Raw genomic sequence first — 22,556 nt, forward strand, 5'->3', positions numbered from 1 at the left:
TAGTAATGAGCTTCCTGCTACCAAGGAAAAGAAGGTATTTGCTATGTGTCTTGGGAGAGTACCACAGACTTATATTTAATCATCTCTCATATTGTCGTGTTATCTCTCCTAACTTTTCCTTTTGGGGACAGGTGGCAGGTGATGACAATGTTGAGATGATTATTTAATGATGTATCCCTCCTTTATGACCTATCACAGAATCCTGTGGACTTAGAAGCCTGTGTGGATGGGTGCCTGAAAACGTGTTGCTATTCAATGTTGTGTCTCATCATAGAAGAATGCCTGTTGCATTAGAACATGGGAGGTTATATGAAATGAACATTGAAAAAAAGCTTGGCTTGTCGGTAGGAGGAACTGGTGAAGAAATGAGTGGTGGAAAAGAATAAGGGCATTTTTAGGAGGAATGGAGCAGCTTAGCTTGATTGCAAACAGCTGTTTCTAAGCCACCAATTTTTGCTGATGTTGCACCAGAAAAGCCTTCCTTTAGGTGTTGCTTCTGCCAGGCAAAGTGGAATAAAAGCCAGTTAAGAACTCAGCTGGAGCCATTGAAGCAAACATAAAGCAAAAACCCTCCCTGCACCATGTAAGACATATGAGGCCTCTTTGTCCAGTCGCTGCTTGGACAGGGATTGTATTTTTGTGATCTATCTTGGCTTTTGTATCTGTGCATAACCAAAAGGCAATGGGTACTGAAGTGGAAGGCAGAGGACCTGTAAACCAGGTCTGTGACAAGAGCTGAACATGTCTCTGCTCCCTAGGAGTGCTTTTGGGAAAGGTGCTGCAGCATTGAGCTATCTTCTGCAAACACAGGACATCAGGGGAGGGAGACAGGAAGGTTTCCAGGGAAGAGAACCATCCACCCACAGGCGGGAAGAAAGGTTTACTTCAGACATTAGAGAAACAGAAGAAGAAGCCCAGGGAGAAATCTTCTTCTTGCCATTCTGATGCTTTGCCACATGCTGGGGGAGCAGCACATTGTTCTCCAGCTGAACAATGCCCAGTTCCCACCACGTGCAAAGGGAAAAGAATGTGAGCTTTGCTTTGCTTTATTATCAACTTGTGCAGTGCAGAGATAACTGCACAGGCTGCTCGGTCCCCGAAAAGCGAAGATGAATTTTGATCAAAATTGGATTACAGGGCATTTCATTTCTACTTAAGAATGGCTCTGAATTGGTTTCCCATTTACTCAATATCCACAAAAATAACAAAATAAAAACTGTCAAGACAGAATAATGCTGCTGAAAAGAAAAAATAAAGCTCAAAAATTTGCGAAAAATTAATTGGACTGAAACAGCTACAAGTTAGATTAGCATTAAATCTTCTTAAGAATGATGAAGGCTCTTGCAACCAAAGGCAAGATATTTCATTAGGTTGAATCTGCATATTTAATTCTCAGCATGCCAATTTAATGTAATATTTTTTTGGTTATCAGGGACCGTCCTTTCTTGATATATAATAATGACATTGCATTTGGTTTAAAAGTAGAAGTCCACAATCAAGGCAATCACAGACTATTAAGTGCTCAGTCAAATCCCAATCAAATTGTTTTCAAATGGGTTAAAGGGAGATGGTCAGAGCTGCCAAACCCAAAATACAGCCCAGCCCTTCAGCCCACCCTGCGGCCAAAGGAATAGTACTCTCTTGACTTCAGCAGACTCTGTGATGGAAAATATTTCTGTCCAAAACAAAATTGGCTTGTAATCTGGGTAAGCTATTCAGAGCAAACAGTGGCAAATTTAGCCTTTTCTCCCGTTCACAAATCATCCATGTACGGACTTTGTTGTTTTAATGCCTTTGCATGTATTTGTCTGACAAATACTAAATATAGAAATAGCTCAGCAGCCTGGTGACATTGATTATATCTTGTATTATCTACGGTAGATTGTGGTATATGACTGGTCCTTTAGGTTACACTGCAATTTAGCCATAGAGCAAATATGTTAAAATACCAGTGTAAAATGTACTAAATCAGATCCTCATGAATTTTAAAGCCTGGAGTCTGAAGCTCTTCCTCAATCTGTTTACCAAATTAAAGTGCAGTGCCCCATAAGCAAGATCAAGCTTATGAGCCATCATAAACTCACTCTGCACTTGTAAATGGCAGCTGATTCAGCTGTAACCTGAAAGCAGCTTTTGGGACCAGAGCATTAAACATTTCCAAAAGTTTCTTACCATTGTCAACCTTCCAGACTCTCAAAATCATCCAGCATGCCAGGCTGTGGGTTCTGAGTTGAGTGAAGTGGCTGTCCTCAATAGCACCTATTGAAATGCAATAGCAATGTACCCTTTGTTTCAAAATGTTTGTTTTATAACGACACGTGTTTGTAAACGTGTGTGTTTGTGAAGGGATTGATTGAAAATAAGGTCATAATACTGAAAAGAATAAAATCTGCATTTTTGCCAAACAATGTAGAAATGTTGCATGTGAGGGTCAGATACAGAGGCAAATTCCATTTAAAGGGTTGAAGGCTCAGTGTGGTGGCACAGAGACCAATGTCAGTGTTTGCAACTCTGAGCCTAATTTTGTCAGGGATTGCTGCTTAAGAACCTCAGGTGTCATCTCTACATGGAGGACATAATGTACATCTTACGGTTTAGTCTTTTCTCTGGTGCCAAAAGGGCAGAGCCAGGGCTGTAAATGTCTCCAAAACCAGACTAGAGAGGACTGAAGCCTACCCATAGGCACAGGCTGCCCAGAGAAACTGTGAATGCCACATTCCTGACCGTGTTCAAGGCCAGGTTGGACAGGGCTCTGAGCAATCTGGTCTTGTGGAAGGTGTCCCTGCCAATTCCAGGGGGGTTGGGCTGGGTGATTTTTGGAGGTCGCTTTGAACTCAGACCTCTCTGTGAGTTGACTGAAGGATATCCATACATTCCTTATGCCCTGAGTGGACATTCAGCCAAGAGAATACTTGTTCTATAGTTACACAAAACCTATTTATTACCTGTGAGAGATGTGATCCTCAAGTATGTGCCAGGGAAAGGAAAGTATTCCCTGGGTCATGTTGTCTCCTCTTGTCTTAGATGTATTGCAGTATTTCTCTCCAAGAAGAAAACTTTTCTTGCTGATGTGCCAGTCTCTTAAAAAAAAAAAGAAAAGAAAAAAAACTCAAAAAGACAAAAATTCCCCTTCTGCCAACATTCCCATCCGAGTCTGGGAACCTCTATTGTCTTTTCTCTGGTAATAAATGATAATAATTAAAGGCAAATACACAATAATTAGTCACACTAGGTTTATCCATCTGGCATACCTGTATCTCATCACTGTGTCTTTGAAACAGATGACAAGCACCATATTGCACAACATCCTGCTAATGGGTCTGAGCAGGGAAAAAGAAGGTAAAAGGGTTACCACAAAAAAAAAAAAAAAAAAAAAAAAAGTAAAGAAAGTAAAAGAAAAAAAAAAGGTTAGCGACAGGGACTGGCTGACATTATAAACATTATAGAACATTTTAAAAAACAGTGGTGGCTGACTGTCAAGTTATAAACCACTTAGTGGCAGATGGTTTTCGACTAGGGGTTAGGAAAACATGGAAATATGCAGCCCTTGGCTTAAACTGCCTCCTCCTTAAAATACCTGTGCCTGACATACCTACTGTTGAAACAAGGATCACTTCCTGGAAGATTTTAGCTGGGCATGCAGATGGATGAGAAAAACAAGCCATTCTAAAAGCTAAATGAAAATTTGGTTTCGTTCTGAGGATAAGACATTATAGACCCAGTAATCAGCTATTTTGGTCCCTCTTCTCTGGGTTGATTGATGCACACCAGGAGTCTCTCCATTGCTAACAGGGCTGCCTGAGAGAAGGCAGTGAAAAATTAATACAGCAAAGAATTTCCAACAAATATTTACTTCTTTAAAAAAAAAAAAAGATCATACAAGTCTGGCATTTGATTTCTGGGAACTTGTGAGAAGCAGAGATTTACTTGTATAAATAATCACAGGGAGCCAATTTCAGTCACATGCATTCAGATTTCGATTAAACCTCCACAAGTGCTTCAACTCCCTTTCAAAGAAAAAGCAGACCCTGGCATGCTCTGAGAGCTGATTGTCCGGTTGTTATGATTTTTGGGTTGCAGTGCAGTCATGCCCAAGACACCCTCTGTGAAGCTGGGCCCAGCTGTGTTACCTAGCTGCATAAAAACAAAGAAAGCAAACAAAGGCAGTGCCTGACCAAAAGCCTCCATAACCTTGGTGCAAGATGAGCATCAAGCACAAAAGTGATTTTGTACCTCCCCAGGTCTAACCTTCCTGAGCCTTGCAAAGCTGATAGCTGAAAGCTACCAGGGGGCACGCTCTAAAATTATTTTTTAAAGTATAATAGATTATAATAGATTTATAATAGATTCTGAGGTGAAAAAAAAAGTTATTTGTGATTTACACCCACTACTCATCCAAGCTTCAAGGCAAAATCTTCCTTCACAAATATCAAGCTGCCCTTCAAGTTGCCCTGTCACTTACACTCTGCGAAGATTTGTATCTGTCTGGGATTTAGGGAACATCTCAGTTCTGCCTGTACAATGAAGGTGCATCTTCTGTAGGTGTTATTGAGCTGAAACTCACCACAAGTCATGGGTGGTTGATGTGATGCCAGCAGCTGTACTGTTTCCTGTCGAATATCCCAATCTCAGGAAGAGAATAACCATCACCCTGGCCAAACTTCTGTGCACTCAGAAAATGCAGCCAGGTGTTTGTAAAAATGGTAATGGCAAATTGGTTCATTTTCATGTCGTTCTTGTGCATTAGGATCCCTGATCGCACAGGAAGATAAAGAAAATAATGTAAAGGGTGAAGGGAGGTTCTACATGCTCCCCTAACACTTCCTACTAACTCTATCCCTGACCATATTTACATAGGGAATGCATCGTTATCTGAGCTGGGAGAACTGATTTTTTTTATATACACCTGGAGCTTATCTTGCACAACTTTGCCTCCTAGAAGCATTTCAGCCAAGCTAAGCCCACTGGCACACATCACACACAATAAGCTGTGATGCTCTTGCAATATTCTAGAAACGCAAAAAAAAATTGCATTGGTCTGCAAATGAATTGTCAAACTCAATCTGGGAAGAGCCATGAGGCTCTGGGATGGGAAACTTACATAAAACCAGAGCAAAACCCTGGAGTTTGTCATTAATTCCTCCTAGGTAAATTAACTGGGGACAAGCTTTTCAAAATACTTCCTGTACATATTTTCTATACAAAGAGACCTTCTCTTGTTTGTTTCTCTCTTCCTCTGGACAGTCCCTAGTGATGATTTTCACAGCTCTTATGGAAGCAGCTCATTGTTCTGCAGAGACTTAATTAAAGTGTACTTCCATGTGAAATTAGGCTATTGTATTTATTTAATCTTTATGGTAATTGCTGTAGAAGGGCTGTGACTGTCTGCATCCTACTCTCACACCCACGTCCCTCCCCACCCCACGGCCACCGCTCCCTGAAGGAAATGGCAAGTTGTTCTGCCCTGGTTGAACTCCTCATCTGCTCAAGTGATGCATTTGAACTTTAACCCACAGACAGCAATATTTGCTCACCATGCCAGCGTCATTCACAGGCTTAAGGTGTGCTGGAAATGCTCTGCAGAGAGAAATGTGTTTGTGGTTTTCTTCTCCCAGGTATCAGCTGATACTGCAATGACTTCTTACAGCTGTACTGACTTATTAGCAGAGCCCGTGTGGTATTTCACACTTTCTGTGCCAGTCCATAGGTCTTTCCTAGGCTGAATTTCATCTTGAAACTATGCACTCCATTGTCATGGGAAAGCTTTTTCTTCAAATTAAAAATTAAATGTCTATGAGTCCAGCTTAATCACCTGAAATGTTAAAAATACAATGTCAATGAACATACAATTGCCAGGTATCATTTACGTCCAAGTATTATCCAAGGAAAGTGTAAAATAAAGCTCTGGCATTTGATTTCTCTTGTTGGGGGTAGGAGGAATTGTTTCAATTTGTTTTCAGAACATTTCTACAGTGAGATGGGTCTGTTTTCCAAAGAGATGTTGGTAAATTGAAAACAACATCAGGTTTCCTTGACTCCACTGTGCCTGGAAACAGATGAGTAGAGTTGCAGCGAGGAATAAAAATCAAATAAATGTAATTAAAGTCTCCAAATGGTGTGATGCCAGTGTGATTGGCATTTTTTATTTTGTCCTCAAAGACGGAGCTCCCAAAAAGCATTTGTCCTGAGATGCACCAGCAGACAGGCAATCCAGCCCCCTCTCAGACCATACCTAAAGTTCGAGTCTGACTCAAGAGAGTCACATCACAGGAAGAGGAAAATTGAAGTCTCTGGCTCATCACTGTAAAGATGAAATTGTATTTTCTGTCATACTCTAACATCCCCTTTAAATTACTATTGCTGCAATCCTCTCACATACAGAGAGAGGATTCATATTTAACATGTTTTTTTCAGATTGGTTGAATAAAACACAAGAATCCAGCTTTTCATAAATCAGTTGTCTGAAGGACAGATTATAATCTAAAGCATTTCCAGAAATTCTCTCATCTGTCTTCTACCAGGTGTGTATTTCATGCGATTGATAACCTCCACTTTGTTTCCATATGAACTGACTATTCTCTTTTATTCTGTCCCACAGGGCTCCGTGCTGGCCCTGGTGCTTCTGAAGCTCTGAATTGGCTTCCTCTTCTAAATCAGCATGAGGAGTGAATTATTATTGCAACATCACATCACTATCACTCAGATTCACTTTGATTTATCTGCAGGCTGATCCCAACAGCCCAGCTCTGCTTTATTGCTGGGTTGATGCAGCTATTGTTTCAAATCTGGTGGTAGAGATGCTGTATCTGTGCTCTTGCAGTTTGCCTTTCTGGGTGGTGGGCTATGGAACTCCATCCTGACATAAGGGACACGTCCACCACTTTGGAAGAAGATATGAGAAACCACTCACTAGGCAAAAATGGAATAATTCATCTCCACTGCACTGCAAAAGCTTTAACCTAATCCTCTGGGCACAGAGAATTGCTTCAACTCGAGGTTTTATAGCCATTCAAAACTTTTTTAGTGTTAACCCTGACTATTCCTCTTCTCCATGTAACTATTTGATGGCTGTACAGAACCCCACTGAAGTCTGACTCTGAGGAAATCTTCCCACAAAATTAACTTTTCTGACACTCTAATACCTGAGCTAGTATTTCTTATTCCATTTCATTTTTTATTGCAATGACAACAACAAGGTAAAGAAAGGATGATTCATAACTTTTGAAGAGGCATAATATTCAAATGTTTGGAACTTCTATATGGGGTTTGAGGATGACCCTTCACAGGTGCTGTGTTTGCATGTCAAATGAGGCATATTCCAGTCTGAGAGGTCTTCCCACCTTAGGAGAACACCAGATTTAGTAGGTACTTAAAACAACCAAAGGTGTTCAAAAATGAGCAATCTGCTCTTTTGCTTGCTTTTCCCTGGATCAGGCTCAGTTTTTAGGTAAAGGGAATCTGGGGGATTGTTTGTGGGACTTCAATTTGTCTTGGTTTTGCTCCATAGCTGTGACCTCAGCTATCTGCAATCTGTTCCCACACATTCCCCCTTGTGCAGGTCTAGAACATGGGGGCATGTTCGAGGGACTGCTTCCACCTGCAACCCCTCCTGAGTATATCTCCTTAGACCTCCACCCTATTTGGGATTCCTTCTTTTCTACAATGCCTCCTCTCCTCAGAGAATTGCTCTTTTACTGAGCTTATTTTTGGACTCCAAAGGTGCTGTCAGGAAAGGTAGAGATGACAGTTCTCTTTGATGCAAACTGGGTAATACCACTGCACTTGCTGGCATGCTGTACCTACAGGAGTGTAGGGAATGCATCTGAGGGGATGTTTGATCTTCCATGACTATCTCTTACTATCCCCTTTTTGTATGGTTTATATACACTCCACGTGTGTCCAGGCACTGCAGCACCAAGGACTGATCTCAAACAGAGCATGGCTGTGTTTAAACTGGCCAGTGTTATCCTCCAAATCCTGAAAAATCCATGGGGCCACACCTTACAGGGCCTAAAGGAAAGAAACAAGGAAAACAAAACAAAAAGCCCAGTGACTATGAACGGGCAGAAACTTCAGCTCCATTATCACTCCCCTTCATCTGCTCAAAAACCCTCACTGCAGGGGTTGTCATGGTGATGCAGGTTTGACCTCTCACTTTTTACTCTTCCAGGAGCTAAAAAGGTAAAAATGAGCCATTCTGTCTCGAATGAAAATCAACCTTCCTCAGTCAAAGGACGCCAAATTGCTTTTTCCCTTTGTCAAACTCGAATGTTTCCATAGGCGACACAGAAATATATAAATAACCAGCACCAGCATCAAGGAGCATCTGTGGGATGTGGCAGTGGCCATGGAGGATGGGGCTTAGCAGGTATGGTCCATCCCTAAGTTTCCTAGAAGTCACAAGGAGACACATCCCACATTTCCCCTTCGCTGCCTCATTCTGTCTCTACAGCCAGCTCCTCACTCAGCCACTTCAGTGTGGGGTTCGTGCTTGTGGCAGCTCTAGGGCAGAAAAATCAAATTATTGATTGAACTGTGCAGCAGCCTCATAAGGCATTATTAGCAGCCTGCTATAAGCAGGACCAGAAAGGGTAAAACCATTTATTTTTATTAATATTCTTGAGAGCTGGGCTTTAGCAAACCCGCCATTTCCCTGGGCTGGCAGCAAAGTCATTGCACCACCTCCTTGTCCCTGGATGAAGCTGGCAATGCACATGGAGGTCCTTCTGTTTGTGTGAGGGGTGGCCTAATGTATTGGGATAGAGCCCTTGTCTGAACCACAAGCAGAAGTAATCTCCTTCTGTCAATTACTATTGAATCTAAGTCCTCTGCTTTGATAACCAAATCCTTCCCTACTTGCTCATTCCTCCCATCCAGGCTCTCCTCCCACCACTTTCACACAGTGCCAGGGTAGCTTGACATGTGAAACCAGCATGACTTCAAATCAAATATTCAGGTTAACTACAAGCTGGCCTTGAATGAAACATTTGAAGAACCTCTGATGCTAATTCCCTGATGCTTAACACGGTTCCATCAAATCTCTTCCTGCACGAGACTCTCTCTACCAGTTCTACCTTAAACAAGAGCTACTGAATTTATTTGACAGAATCAAAACAACTTAAGGTATATATATAAATACACACACACACTTTTTTTTTTTGCATGTGTGTGTGTATTTATATATGTCATATATATATATATATATATATATATATATATATATAAAGTGCCAGCCTTAAAATCCTACTAAACTGCAACTGAAGTCTGGAGTCATCTAAAGTTCAAATATTTCCCATGATTTTGGTATGGAAGGTTCTGAGAACAAGTGTTTTTGGATGGTGTAGCAATGTCCTCAGAGCACCAGACAACAGGCGTTCAACTGCTCTCCAAATACCATTGCCCTCAAACCAGGGACCATCTCTCTGAAGTTCCTTCACTCCCACATCCTTGCTTCCACTTCTCCCTCCTTACAGACGAATCTTTAGTAAAATACGTTCAACAGACAGGGTCTGACAGTCGTTCCTCCCACCCCATGTGCGCTCACCAACCCCCAGACACATTCCAGCGCCCTCGAAGGTTTTGTGCCTGAACCCCTGAGGTGTTTCAGCAGAATGAAGGCACTTCTGCCTCCCATATGCTCCAGAAGCAGAGCTGTGCTGAACCCCAAGTGCCTCCAGGCCCAAGACTATCTCTCAGACCCAGCCATGTGACCTTCTTAGACCTTCCCTTTTGTTCCTTTGCAAATAAGCCATACTCATTGAGGCACTAGGGCCTCCTCCTTGCCCACCATCTCCATAACTTCAAGTGTTTTGAGAGCTGAATATGGGCAGCCCCTGCCATGACCCACCCTTCTCCTTTGCCAGCCTCCCTGGTGTGTGTAACAACTTCCCTCTCCTCATCCACACAGCAGCCCGGGCTGTCCTTGTCACAGGGCTTATGCTGCAGCTCTTGCTCATTTCTGGAATCAGCCACAGACTTTCCCTTCAAATCCATCATCTCCTCCAGCTCCAGCAGTGACCACCTCCACAAGAGTCACCATGACCTCCTGATCCATTCAGGAGGGGCATGTCATGAAGGGACACAGCAGATTGCTTCAGATGATGCCCTGAATTATGAAAACAGACAATATTAGTGACAACACTTCAAGAGTATCTTGTGGAAAGGCATTCCACAGGTTAATTACATCTGTGAAACTTTTCCTTTACAGCAGTACAGCCCAGTGAGTCTGATTTGCCTCTATAAAAGGTGGCTGTCGTATTCCACACAAGCCATTTCTCTAGCACAAACAGGCATTCTCTAAGAGTAAGCTTTACAGGGAAAAAAAAATATTTTCTCAGACATATCCTTTTGTCTTAATTTCTGTTATACCTAAAGTAAATGCACCTGTACTTAGACTTACTTTGGGGTGAGAGGGATCGAAACAGTGCCCTGATCCCATTGTTTTTGTATTGTAACACTCTGGATATAAGTGAAGGGGTGTTATAAAGGTGTTAATTTCTGTATATTTATGATAATAAGTTCAGCCCTGAAATACAAATTAAAAAGAATTTACCACCACTTTTTCTCTCTGTTATCCTGCATTTTCCACAGCCTGAATGATAGAAGTTATTAGATAAATGACTACCAGTGGAATGCTATAGCTGCAGTGTAAACTATGAAGACAAAATCCATAACAACAACAACAACAACAACAACAACAAAAAATAACTCCTCCCTCAGAGAAAAGTTCTGCTTCTCACATTTAAATGTACTAGTTATCAGTCATTCCAGTTCACAGGGCATTAAAATACATGCTATTTCCTGAGCACTGGTGCAGCTCTAACTAGACTCAAGCTTGGAGCTAAAATAGAATATTTTTTACCAAGCAGGATAATGTAAAACTGTTGTCTAAACATCTCTCCTCCTTACTAGGTCTCTCTACAGTTTTCTCCAGAGAATCCTGCTTTTTCTTTATAGCACCATCATTTATGTCTTTGTTTATTAGTGGAATGAACTTGTCAGTAATTCTCTTCCCACCAGCCAACCTTTGTCCCAGCTCCCTACGTGCTCATCTCTCCAGCTTGGATCAGACACAATGGAGAGAGTTCCTGCCAAAGTCGTTTCAACATCAGCTGCTCAGCCTGCTGCAGGGCAAGGAGGTCACCCCTGGATCCTCGCCCGTGGCCTCCGGAGCCCAGGGGCCACTGTGGGACCAGTGGACACTGACCAGGGCTGCAGTGGCCATGCCCAGTGGCTCTGGTGCTCACAAGTGGCATTGTGAGGTGGAAGGGATCTTGCAGGGTGCCCTGAACAGTCAGCCACAGACTCAGTGCAGGCCTGGAGTGGGAAGAGGTGGCTCATGGAATTCCCAGGACAGGCAGATTCCATGCGGAGTTCCATACTGGGCTGTAAGGTGCTGCCATGATGCTGGAAGCAACTTTAATGCCCCAAATGCCTGAGATATGAGGGTGATTCTCAAATTCCAGGACTTATCTTCTGATTTCACCACTCTAATTCACCAGTTTAACCCAGACACTGCCTGGACACATCCTTCAGATGCTCCATCCTTCAAAAAGACAAAGTTTATCTCCCCCCAGTATTTTGCTTTTAACTCGCAACTTCTGCTTTCAAGGCTGCAAGGATACTTGAGTCTGACTTTGAGTGCTGCCAGAAATTTCCTTCTGTGGTTTTTAGGTAAACCAGCTGGGGAAATTAGTGACAAATAAACTCTTGCCTAAAGTTGGAGCAGATGAGCACTAGAGCCCCCGTGAACGGCTCCTCACTGACACGGGGACTCACTGCAGGTTGAGAAGTTGCTGCATGTCAACTGATCCATGGCAACTGTTTGTCCATGGCAAATGTGAGATAATTTAAGGGAGTTTAATCCTTTTTCTTTGCCAGTCCACATGATGAGTTCGGGCGGGGTGGTTGGTACACAGTAAATTCACATCATAATTTACTGTGCACTAATTTCCCAAAGCTTTTAATTTCACAGTGTCTCAGTTTCCTCATCTGTAAAAGAGAGATAATAAATACTTTCCTTTCTGGCAGGAGTGCTTGAGATCCTTCAGCAGTAAACATAAAAGGAAACATTTTAAAATAGTTACTTACAGAAACTTAATTTTTGGTGTAAACAGCTATTTGTGTCTGATCTTCTACTACAACAGCCTGAGACTACATGTAGGAGCAAATAAAATTTGAAAAGTAAATAACTTCTGTTAAAAACAACAAGGATACTGACCATAATATTATTTATATACAACTGGAATTGTAAATATTTTATTAAAGCTTTCTGTTTCAATCTATCTGTGATTTCTTATAAAGAAAAACTAAAATGATGCATTTGCCATAAAGAAGCACTAGACTGTTTTCTTTAAAAAGAAGCAACATGTGTCAGGAAGGCCTAAACCTTGTATTTCTCAGGAGGCCCTAAACTTTTTTTGAGGGAGTGATGCATGATCAGACCCAGAAAACAGTTTGGTTTTATTTCAGATTTTTCTAGACTGTAATAGCCCAAGGGTATGTGCTATAAACTGGAGGAGTTGAAGGAGACCTGTTTTTAAGAGGAACGTGGTTAGGTTTCTGTTTCTGATTGCAATGTTTGTTTTAAACTTTTCTTTTAGGGGAAGATTTCAGAACTAGCTGCAGTTTCAATGAAGACTAAATTCACATTGCAATCCCAGTCCCTGGGAGTTGTCCTATTCATTCTGGTGCAGCTGAGACTTCAAGAAAGGGAAATTTGCCTTTTAAAGTTATTCTTCGTGCTGAAATTATGCATATAGTATTAAAACCTAAAGACTGTGGAGGTCAGGAAGCAAAATGAAAATCAGGAACTTTTTTTCATTAGCATCCATATACTGAAAATTCAGATTAACATATAAAAAGGAAACACTTGAAACTTGTGTATATAGATATAGGACTCTTATTTCCCCCCCTCAGCTGCTGAAGGAAAATTTTAGATCTGCTCCTGCTCTAGTAACAAAGCGGTTTAAATTGAAAACGCTTTCCATTTCTTCCTTTTCTAATTCTTCAGGTATTTCTGAGTGATATTTCACACAGGCAAAGAACAGCTAATTCCAATCAGCGGTTGCCTCCTTGAGAGAGTTACAACGAGGTGCAATCAGCTCTGCTCCGTTCCGTGGTACTCAACTGCCATCCACTGGAGGAGAGCGGCAGAGGCAGGAGCTCTTCTCAACTATTTAAGTCACAGCAAAAATAAAAAAGAAAGTATGAACTTGGGTCGTACTTTACTTATTTATCTGTTCTCTTGTGTGTCCCTATCATGAAGCACAGTTGAAGTTAATAAGTCTAAGAAGATACAGCTGACAAGAAAATCCTTTTGCTTTCTTGACCAAGCAAATGCAGTAGTGACTGTCCTTAAGCACTGTCTATAAATCCAATAATTCTTAATAGCCATATGAAGAGAAAGAAAAGGAAAGGAGTGAAGGAAAACTGTGATTTTAAGATAAGAACACTGTTTGAGCCAGTCTAGGGCAAGTAAGGATGCTTAGAGTTCAGTCTTTTACACTAGAAATCACACAGGAATCTCCTTTAGTATGCTTATGTAAATGTTAAATTCTCAAACTATCACTGATTAAATAGAAAACACTTACAATAAAAGTCTCTAATTTTTGACTGCAACAAGAGTAACAGCAGAAAACTGGCTGGCTAAAGCCAAGGGATCTTGTCCATCTGCCCGACATTTTGATGCCTCAGCTGACTTGAATTAGGAGAGAATAACTTGGAAGATTTTTGAGTGCATCCAGCCTCAAGTTAAGAGAGTCCTCTGAAGCAGTGGCTTATATTGCTTAAGATCACGCAGGGAGCTCCCAGTTGTGCTCTTGATGGCTTTATTAGAAACACAGTGGTGGATCTGCGCGATATAAAAACCATCCAGGGGAGAGCTTCAACACCTGACCCCCACCCCTTTGCAATGCACAGAAAAATTTGGGTGCGAGGGGGATAAAAAAAAATAGCTGCGAGTGCTTCACCGTTCCCAGTACCTCCTGTCACCGTGCCCTTTCCCCCCATGCAACACATGTTGGACTGAACTTTTGCTCCTATGAAAACAGGACGACACAGTTCCCCGTGCGTGCATTTCCCTCGGATTCCTGCAGCTCCACACTGAAGGATGCTGTGTTGGATAAGGTTGAGATCCTCGGTACCCTGAGATCGAGCTTTTCGTTTCTGGTGAGGCCCTTGACAGCTGAGATGGGCGGCTCTTGTTTGATTGTCGCTCCCCATTGCGCTCAGGGAAAGCAGGGCTGGAAAGATGGGCAGGAATATCCTTCACTGCCTTCCCTTCTGCAGGAGCCTGACTTGTGCTTGACTCGTGTTCTGCAAACGCCGCAGTCCTTGCGTAGACAAAATCCTACCAACTCAGAGTTTTAGTTTGCCTGGCTAAAGGCTGCAGGATTTGACCTCTGGAAGCTCATGCTAAGTCCTCACAGCTCTGATTTTGAGTTTAAGCTTTGGCCTGGAATAACAATGACTGTGAGGGAAGCCATAGGTTATGATCTGGGTTAAATGATACCCGCTTCTTGCCAGAAAGTCTAACTGTATTCAAGCAACTTCTGTCCTCATTTTCCTTTAAATAAATATATAAAGATGTTCAAACTTCCTATCTGAGCTGCAATAATGAAAATCATGTGCACATTAATTTGTACAGGGGTCACCGAGTCTCCCCAGCTCAACGGTTTTCAAACAGATTGCGTAGTAAGCCCATAAAACATTTATTTTTCATAATTTATGAAGCATTACATATTGTGAGTCCACAATGCCAGCTGACGTAATACGTGATAAATTTGAAATAACAAAACATTTCTCATGTATTTTCCTCCTGATGTGACAATGTGGGACATAAATTTAAAAGAAAGTTCCCTTAGAAGACAAAAGCAAGGCAAAAGAAAAGACTGCTCTTAAATCAATAAATACTTATATTACACCAATTTATTGAGCCATTCCCCCACTCCAAGCTTGTGGCTCCCAGCTTTTTGAAGCCTCTTGCTACCCCTGCTTCAAAGCTGGAATGAAAGGCTGCTGGGGTGGGTCACTGGTGCCCCCCACGATTCGAGGGGGGTGGCAGCGATGCCGCAGCTGCCAGTGCTGCCCTGTTCTTCCACAGCCACCAGCATGGGCTCCCAGCACAGCTGCTCCCTGTCCTGAGCCTGGAAAAATCTACCCAGGAACGATGACAGGCAGCAGGGCACAAAATCAATACCGTGTAAAGGTAATTTTCCTCTGTAACAATTATCATCCCTGTATTCCCAGGAAGAGTAGCAGTGAAAGGCTTTGCACTTTTGAAGATAACTTTCTAGTGCTAATTTAGCAGGCATGCAAATATGTAATTGCAGGATTATAATACAGAGCACAGAGCACTGCAGAAAACACTTAAAGCTCACCTATGTGGCTCTGAAAGCCAGCTGATAAATTCTCATATTACAGGAAACACCTTACGGGCTGAAGGTTGAGACTCTCAGCATCTGTAAAATTGCCAAGTGACTCCTACCAAGCACTGAGTACCTGGTGCTGAGCACTATTTGGTTTCATTTTGTCTTGTTTTCTTCAATTCAGTGCACCAAAGCAATATCTGCTTCAAGAAAACACTGCAATCCAAGGAAGTGAAAAAATGTGAAAGTTATTTCAATCCATGACACAGAACAGGGGTGAAGGACAGAGCAGGGTAAAGAGGTTCAGGGACTTCATCTGGTGTCAGTACTCTGTTCTATAAATAAACACGAAAATATTTAAAGATTGTGAAAAGGTAGCTTTGCAATAAAATAATAATCTTTCCTTTCAAATTCAGCTTTTATATTTGTAGAGATTGATTAAACTTTACACCAGAAGCCCAAATGAGAGGGGAAAAATTAAAATCCATATGAAAAATACTCAATGGGAATGATGTGAACTTCGGTGTGTTGGAAGTCAGTTTTCCCAGGAAAAGACACAGTACATCCACCACAGCCAGGCATGCAGGGACATCTACTGGCAGAGAAGCCAGACCTGGCCTTGATGAGTACAAAAATCTCATTTTACACAAAAACCCCATCACTTTTAGTGACAGCAGAAGGTTTTGGCTGATCTAGTTAGAGGAATGTGTACAGAAAAGGGAGAAAAAGCTACTGGCTTGTCCCAGGGGTGAAATTACGCTTTTGCACAACACATCTCAGGGTGGGGTGTCCTTAGCTCAGCAACCCTGGCTGCAAAACCACGCCCATGGTGGGGATGCTGGGCACACAGTCAACCTCACCCCTTCCAACACTATTCCTGTACCCCTCTCCTGCCAATTTGGCCCTGTGCACAGGGGAAGCAAGGCTCAGGTCTCACCACAGAGCTCTCCTGCATTAGCCTTGGGGACAGCAGTGAGGTTTGGCTGCTGTTTCCTCCCTCTACCCCCAGCAGAGCATTCCCAGAAGTAAAAGGCTCCTTGCCTCCTCTCTGCCCTTTAATATAACCACAAGAGACAAGACACATTTAATCCCTTCTGGAAAGATATGTACACCAGACTGATGAGATAGAGCAGGAACCAGCCTGACCCCAACATTTGAAACACTGACTACCCTTCTTGAGACAGGGTGAGAACCACAAGCCAGGCAGCCTTACTGTAAAGAGATAAGAACTGTTTGTTTTTCTCATCTCCAGATCCAGACAAATTTCTCAACTCCTTGTAGGAGTCCTGATTCTATAACTCATAAATGGAAATATCTCCCCACCCCCACCCATGGCGTCTTCTCCACATACTGTTTTCTGCCCTCAGGGTATCTGTTCTATACTTCCAAAAAAAGTCCATCTGGTTATTTTACTGTAACACACTTACCAGAACTGTAAGATCATAGAAAAAAACATTTGAAAAGGACCTCTGGAGGTTTCTAGGCCAGCCTCCTTCTTCTTGGAGCTTCATTAACATCAACACCAGACCAGACCGGGGATGATTTTTGTGTAGGTGATCCCTGAAAGTCACCAAGGAGAGAAATCCCACCACTGCCACGAATGACATGCCCTAGGGTGGTACTGCACTCCAGGTAAAGAAGTTTAATTCTAGTTTTAGACATAAGACATTAGTCTTGAAGTGAAACACTCATCCTTACTAGCCGAACATTGTTCAGCAATGTTTAAATTCCAGCTTGTATTTGGACTTCAAAACCACCCATTGGGTTATTTACATTTCAATTTTAGTTCAAACCACCCTTCCCTCCAGCACAGACCCTCAGAAAGGCCACAACTGGACAAAATTCAGATTTCTAATACACCTCCACCAAGCAATGTGGGAATATAAAGGTTGAGAGGGATTGACAGATCAGGCAGGAGAGCTGGGAAGCAAGGGAGCATAGTGATGTACAGTGACAATGACAAAGAGACCTAAGATGGGACTCTTATAAATACCATGCTCATGTGTTACCTTTAAGTCCCATTTCATCCACCCTAAATATACACACTTTTACTTTGATTACACAGGGCTTTCAGCATTTTAGGCTCTTCCCAAAAGCAGCTGCTAAAATGCAACTTCGTGTTTCTTTAGAAGTAAAGCACCTACAAAATCTTTCACTTAGCTGACATTATGAAATCAGAAAATGATACATTACGGTTGCATTCCTTACAGTTTTATACTTCATTTAAAATATTTCACCTGCTTTTATATTTTTCTTTCCTTTTTTTCCCCAGTCATTACACAATATCTGAAAGATAAAAGAGGGAAATCATTTTGTTACTTTAAATACTTATCTCAAGCTCTCATTTTGAGTACATTGAATACATGCACTGTGCTAAAAAATGCACAAGGGAAAAAATTCCAAGGATACAGCTAAGAGATTGTGAGAAGAAAAAAAAAAAAAAAACAGAAAACAACAACAGCAGATCATAGAAGAAGTGTCTAAAAAATGAGAAACAACAAAAAAAGAGACAGAGCTATAGCATGGTAGAAGAAAAAAATAAATATACCACATAATTTATTGCAGGGAGAGTTCTGAAGAAAATGTCTTTTGAAATAAATATAATGCTCATGAGGACAAGAGATCTCATTCATATCCAATCTGTCTTGTGTAAAGAACTAGGCAATAATGTTCAAGTAAGTGAGTCACTGCGAGCTCTCCCAGTTCGGCTGAAGATTGCTCAATAGAAATAATAACAAGCCTCAGAAAAAAGACAGTGTAAGTACAGGTGGGAAAGGGAGACAAACTCAGAGCAATAAGTACATACAAAATATCGAGATTGCTGTGCAAAGTAAAGGCATGATATGTGTCATTCTCTTCCTTCCAGACTATTCCTTCTGTGCCAGTGAAGATGTGTGCCCAGGCTGACAGTTTCCCTCTGCCCGTGCTTGAGACAGCACAGATGTGAGCAAGTTTCATAAAGGGTGATTTATTTATGGATCCAGAGCCAGGGGCTTCTCAGTAAAGGACCTTCAACTCCATATTTTGTTCCTCATAATGAGCCATGGATGCCCAAGTCCCAGAAAATGTCAAGTGCCCTTTGATGCCACCACTGCCTTGTTGGCAGAGGATCTGGTGAGGATCAGGAAGGTGGTAGCTCAGGATGCAGACACTTTGGTAAATTAGAATGACATTTATTTGCCATGAATTAGCTACATTTAACCTTTATAAAGGGGGATAGCCTTTTATGTCCACGTGGTCTTCCACAGACAGACTGAGGGTGTTTGAAGTCAAGGCCAAATGGGCAACCCTGGCAGTGCAAACTCCTCTTGGACACATCAGGAGGTCCCTGAACTGACACATCCTTGGGAGAGACCAACTTGGGCAGGACAGGACCAGCATCACACAGCCCTGGGACTGCCCAAGCACAGCATGTTGGCACAGTGACCTGCCAAAGGCAGGAGGGCCTGCCTGTGGTGAGAACAGAGGGCACGGCCATCCTGCTCCCCTGCAAACTGGCCCTGCCTGCCAGGAGCACGGCTGGATCCTCACAGAGCCCACAGCCCCTCTCTGGGAACCTTGTGCAGGCAGAGGAGAAGAAACAGGAACCCTCAGCGAGTGATTCATCGTGCTCTAAAATCTGAGCCTTGTGGGAATGCTTCAAAACACACAAGTTCATTTCCTCCGAAAATGCAGCAAAACTGGATGTGTTTTTTCCTTAACTGCTGCTGTCCTCGCTGGTCTCTCAAAAAAGTTTAAGAAAAAAAAAGAAAAAAAATTTGGATTTGATACTTTTGATGTAAAGCTGCTTTGGCAGGTGTGAGGTGGGAAGGGAGAGGGGATTAACAGGATGGCAGAAAGATCCACTGATGACTGCATCTGAATAGAGCTTTTTCCAGCCCAGGATTACAGGTTCAGTGAAGATATCTCCTTGCTGCTTTTAGCTGCTACAAATGTTTGCATAGCCAGGCTAAAATACAGTAGGAAAATTGTTTTGTCTGGTTTTGCTTCCACTTCTTCCTCAGTTATTGGAGGTGAGACAGCAAGGAGACAGCAGCATGTGAAAGTCAACTGTGGGGAGAGGCAGGGAGGATGTAGGGGATGGGACAGTACCAAGAGGGGAAGGGCACCGGTATCCAGCTATTGGACATCTGCAGTGAAACCATCCTCACCCCCGGAGCAAAACACCACTGGAGTACAGCTCTGCCTGCCGGGTGGTCCAGCATGTCCAGGAGCTCCCAGCAGGAGCCTGAGTTGCAAATTTAAATGCTACAAATTTCTGATAGCCCAAACTATTTACAGAGAAAAAGGCTATCGACTCACATTTGGAAAAATGTCCTCTTGTCTGCACAACTCTACATTTTTCAATCTAAATTTGGAGTTTTGGCTACTGTGATTTTTCAGGGTATGAGATGTGGGTGGGTATTTTTGTACAAGATAATGTATATCCAAAATGATACAGACTGTTGCTAGAGCCAGAAAGATGTTACAATGTCAGAATTGTGAGGAGATCAAAATATGCCTTTTAAAGACTATGAAATAGAGAACAACAACACCATCTAAGTGACCTGACCGAGGTTAGAGCATGAGTCACTCACGGAGGCAGGCGGGGAACTTGCTTCTGTGATCCAAGTCAGAAGCACTTGGAATTCACTCACTGTAAAAAAACCTCAGCAAGGAGGGTCCTGGGAGTTAAAAAATACAGAATGGAATGATTTACCATGGTCTATGGGTGCAAACAGTGGCTTAAATGGACACCCTGATGTCTCTGAAGCACTTATTAGCAAGGAAGTGCATTTACAGCTGTGCATCAGCAAACAGAACTACAGAAGCACTGGACTTTTTAAATGCAATTAATGGATTATTTTTCCTTCTATAACTCTATACGATGTCCCATCCTGCTCTCCAACCATTGCAAATGTTTCCCTGGCAGTGGATACATTGCTGTGCTCTACAAACAAACTTTGGCTGGTCTTATTCTTATAAATTCCAAGTATTAGGGGACATGCAGTCAGTTGGTGCTGTATTGTAACATCTCAGTGGAAGTCAATGGAACTACAAAACTACACAATAGTCAAGGAATTACCTGAAGATATTAAAATCATCAGCCTGACTCTTGATATCATGGAATTAAATGAAAGAGAGAACAAGCATTTGTGAGGTCTTGTTATAAAAGAATATCCCACCACCACCTTACACATGTGACGTGAATGCAGACTGAAGAACCAAAAAACACTGGAGAAAAAGAAAATTCTTGAAATTCATTTTAAACATTCTGATTCTTTCAGCCCGACTTCATGCTTTTAGAGAGCTCTGTGATGACAATACAAACAGTATCTCATTTCTCAATCAAATTCCACCCACATCAGTGTGTCACACTTGTGCCTGATGAGCAGGAAAGGGGTAGTGATTGGGTGCTACATACCCAGGGGCATGTAGATACACAGAAATACAGATATTGCAAGTCTCTTTTCAAGCTTTTTAGTGCCTGCTCTAGTCCTAGATATAGGGCTGGGCTGGCAGAAAAGCAGATTACCAATACTGTTCATAACAATATCAGAACCTTTTGAAATTTCAGAGGGGAAATGTTTATAACTTGCATATTTAATTACGCTTTCTGATATGTCTCTGAAATAAATTCAGTGGCTGTGATGATTTCTGTCTTGACAGTGGGCAAGCTGAGGCTGACTGACCTGATCTGCCCCCAGCCACCCTTCTGTGACTGCTGGGACTGAGCTCTGAGCCCCCCCTCCCCTCACACAGTCACACAATGCTCTTTTCCGGGGCATAATTGCCACATCAGTAACAATGAGAAGATTTTATTTGACTGAAAGGCTGCTCTAAGTGCCCAGCCTACAGGTTACATCTCACCTGCAGGAACTTAGGGGCTGTACAGACATTCGATTTCATGATTCATTTAAGGCGATACGAAATGTTGCTTTGAAGCTCCCCCCCTTCCCTGTTCCCTCTGCACATCCAGTGACTGCACAGTGAGGGGAATTATACTCAGCATGTCAGTGGACAGAGATGGTTTGTAAAAGCTGATAAGCCTCGTTAGGGTTTGCAACTTTGTATGAACTTCAGTGATAAATACTGCGTTCGTGAAATGCCAAATACTGCTGGAATGTTGGCGTGAGCACGACAGAGATTACAGCTAATGTGGGAGCGCGTAGGTACTCTGTGCAGGAAATTACAGGCATGGTGTGCAGCCACCTTCTGTGGAAAGTGGTGGGGTTTGAGGCAGGGGTATTTCCTACAGCACAGTACACGGGGATCTCATAGATCTAACAGCTTGGAGTGAAATTAATGAAGTGGGGATGATACAACGAGGATCCTGAATGGATACAGAAGGAAGAGACAATATTTGTCAATAGATGTTCATGGCTCTTACTCATGGGTTACCTGCTCTGGTGAGGGTGTGAGTTTATGAACATACCCAGCCAATGGCTAATGGCTAAAGAGACTCCATTTACCTTCATTTAAACAAAGAAATTACAACTCCCATCAAGAGCAAACTTTCAAATTGTCTTCCTTTCTTTTTTGTTCCCTACAAGATCAAAAGGAATTTCAGAATGATGTCCCGCACTCAGATGAAAGCAAAGTTTGATGTTCTGAAGTGCTAAACTTTTCCGCTTTGACCTGCACGATTGAGATGAAGGAGAAATTTGTCTGTAGTAATTAACATGACAAATAACTGTGAATGAGAACTTGCTGTTCTGAATGACAGCGTTGTCTTCTGCTTCAGAGTGAGAAACCCAGGGCCAGGATCCTGGGGATCTGTCCCTTACTTCCATCTGACTCTTAACAGGTTTGAAAATCTGTCTCTCACCTGATGGAGACAAGAATGGAGGGTGGTGTCCTGCAGGAGAACAGCACCTTCGGATGCATCCTGCTACATGCTGCAAGATATTTCATGGGGGGGGGGGGGGGGGGGGGGAGAGGAGCTGATTGCCCAGAAAAAGAATAATCACCAGTGATTAAAGGTATTTCATGAGCCCTGCCTTTCATGATGACAGTTCTGCTATAATCATTCCCAGCATACTGGGAATGCTCTGCTTGTATTCATCTGTTGCCAATTGCCTTGTAGTTACTTTGTGAGCGTGTTAGTTGGGGACTCTTCTCTTGTTCTTTGTTTTCACGGCCCTCAAACATAAAGGATCCTATGAGCAGGATCCTGGATGCTTTGAGGCACCTAATAAATAATTATTA

General features: G+C 42.3%; 3 long non-coding RNA genes across 5 annotated transcripts; 1 reads left to right on the forward strand and 2 right to left on the reverse strand.

The window, feature by feature from the left end:
- Positions 1-333: 333 nt before the first annotated feature.
- On the reverse strand, positions 334-11,195 carry LOC137481767 (uncharacterized). Of its 3 annotated transcripts, none has more exons than XR_011003673.1 (4): positions 10,553-11,195; positions 9,848-10,105; positions 5,535-8,010; positions 334-3,798 (listed from the first exon to the last, which is right to left on the reverse strand). It is a non-coding gene; the product is annotated as an uncharacterized lncRNA (long non-coding RNA). The 3 variants fall into 3 exon arrangements; XR_011003672.1 differs by having other exon boundaries at positions 5,535-6,046; positions 10,553-11,098; XR_011003674.1 differs by having other exon boundaries at positions 5,535-5,577; positions 10,553-11,087.
- A 106-nt stretch (positions 11,196-11,301) lies between these two features.
- On the forward strand, positions 11,302-13,213 carry LOC137481769 (uncharacterized). The gene is made up of 2 exons (XR_011003676.1): positions 11,302-11,673; positions 13,013-13,213. It is a non-coding gene; the product is annotated as an uncharacterized lncRNA (long non-coding RNA).
- Positions 13,214-14,008: 795 nt separating this feature from the next.
- LOC137481768 (uncharacterized) lies at positions 14,009-16,941 on the reverse strand. The gene is made up of 3 exons (XR_011003675.1): positions 16,796-16,941; positions 15,381-15,584; positions 14,009-14,470 (listed from the first exon to the last, which is right to left on the reverse strand). It is a non-coding gene; the product is annotated as an uncharacterized lncRNA (long non-coding RNA).
- Positions 16,942-22,556: the final 5,615 nt, after the last annotated feature.

Source organism: Anomalospiza imberbis, chromosome 13 (assembly GCF_031753505.1).
Source record: "Anomalospiza imberbis isolate Cuckoo-Finch-1a 21T00152 chromosome 13, ASM3175350v1, whole genome shotgun sequence".
Taxonomy (NCBI): domain Eukaryota; kingdom Metazoa; phylum Chordata; class Aves; order Passeriformes; family Viduidae; genus Anomalospiza; species Anomalospiza imberbis.